At 47.4% G+C, this 1,355-nt stretch overlaps 1 non-coding gene across 1 annotated transcript; it reads right to left on the bottom strand.

Annotated features, from left to right (window-relative positions):
* Positions 1–971: 971 nt before the first annotated feature.
* LOC111742189 lies at positions 972–1,082 on the bottom strand. Its single transcript, XR_002781221.1, has one exon. It is a non-coding gene; the product is annotated as a U6 spliceosomal RNA (small nuclear RNA).
* Between the last annotated feature and the right edge of the window lie 273 nt (positions 1,083–1,355).

Below are 1,355 nucleotides of genomic sequence, written 5' to 3'. Positions count from 1 at the left end.
GCTCACAGAGAACTTACACCCACTGCTCCAAGTAAGCCCCCCATTTTGTCAGCGTAGGGGTCTGTGCAATTCCCATATAGGGAGCCACAGAATGTTGAATCAGACAGAGGGCAGGAGTCTGTGTGACTTATCTCCAGACAAGGGCATGGGTTCCTCGAAAAGGAGCTGAGGTGGGTTCCCCAACACCAGCTCCTTGGCAAGTTGAGAATAGAGTCTGGCTGTGTCTCTGCTGGAGGCTGTTATTCCTTCATCTGCTCAGCCTCTCAGGGCTGGACTGGCACCTTCAGCTGCTCCCCAGGGTCTCCTGATCAGAGTCATTTTCTCTCTGCTGCTAGGGCATGACGAGTGTTTCCCCGGATACTGCCTTCTTTGGGCAATTTCTTCTCCCTGGAACACACTCCTCTTCCACGCCGTCCTTCAAGGTCCTTTCCTCCTTCAAGGCCCAGTCCAGCTTTTCTCTTTCATGAAGTGATCTTTGACAATTCCGGTCCAGCTGCCTCTTCTTAAACTTCATACCTCGTCTTAGGCAATTTGCCAAGTCCTTTTATGGCAAGGACCAGAGAAGCACTCAGGGCAGCTCTAGAAATTCGGGTAGCTGTAACACCGCAGAGCAGGGTCACTCACACAGAGAGGGACTGGCCTCTGGGTGCCAGGTGTTATTTTGGGCCTGGAAACAAACTGATGGAAACGTACCCTTTTCCTGTATTCACGCAGCTGACATTCCAGGGAACTTGAACTGGGGATAAGCCTGGCCTCTTTCTCACAGCTTCTTCTGCATCTCAATCTGACCACTTTCTGTCGAGGCCAACTTCCCCACTGGGCATGGTGGGCCAAGTGCTGAGGGCCTATATTCTTTTAGAGGCCCATGAACATGTTTTAATTTCTTCTGAAATCAGCAAAAACAATGAATATAACAATAGCAAATATATAATGTATTCATCTTTACACTAAAGTAGTTGTAAAATATAATTAAATTTTTTTTATATGAAACGTCACAAATTTATGTGTCGTTCTTGCTCAAGGGCCATGCTAATCTTCTCTGTATCATTCCAATATAGTATATGTGCCACCAAAGCGAGCAAAAAAATTTTTTTCTAACGGAGGAAGGAGCCCACAAAGGCAAAAGTACCTCAGGGCCATAAGAGTCATGATGTGGTCAGGACCAAAACATCATCTCTCCCTGGGTTGCTGTAGTCACCTGCTCATGGGTCATGCTGCCTTCACTCTGGCCTTGCCCCCTCCCCCACTACAGTCTATCCTTCATGAAGCAGTCAGAATGATCCTTTGAAAATGTAAGTCTGATCGTGTTACTGAAAACCGTCTAAGGGCTTCCAGTCTCACTCATGAGTCACATG

This window comes from Pteropus vampyrus, unplaced genomic scaffold, assembly GCF_000151845.1.
Source record: "Pteropus vampyrus isolate Shadow unplaced genomic scaffold, Pvam_2.0 Scaffold87, whole genome shotgun sequence".
NCBI classification, from domain to species: Eukaryota; Metazoa; Chordata; class Mammalia; order Chiroptera; family Pteropodidae; genus Pteropus; species Pteropus vampyrus.
This window is presented reverse-complemented; position numbering and strand designations above follow the sequence as displayed.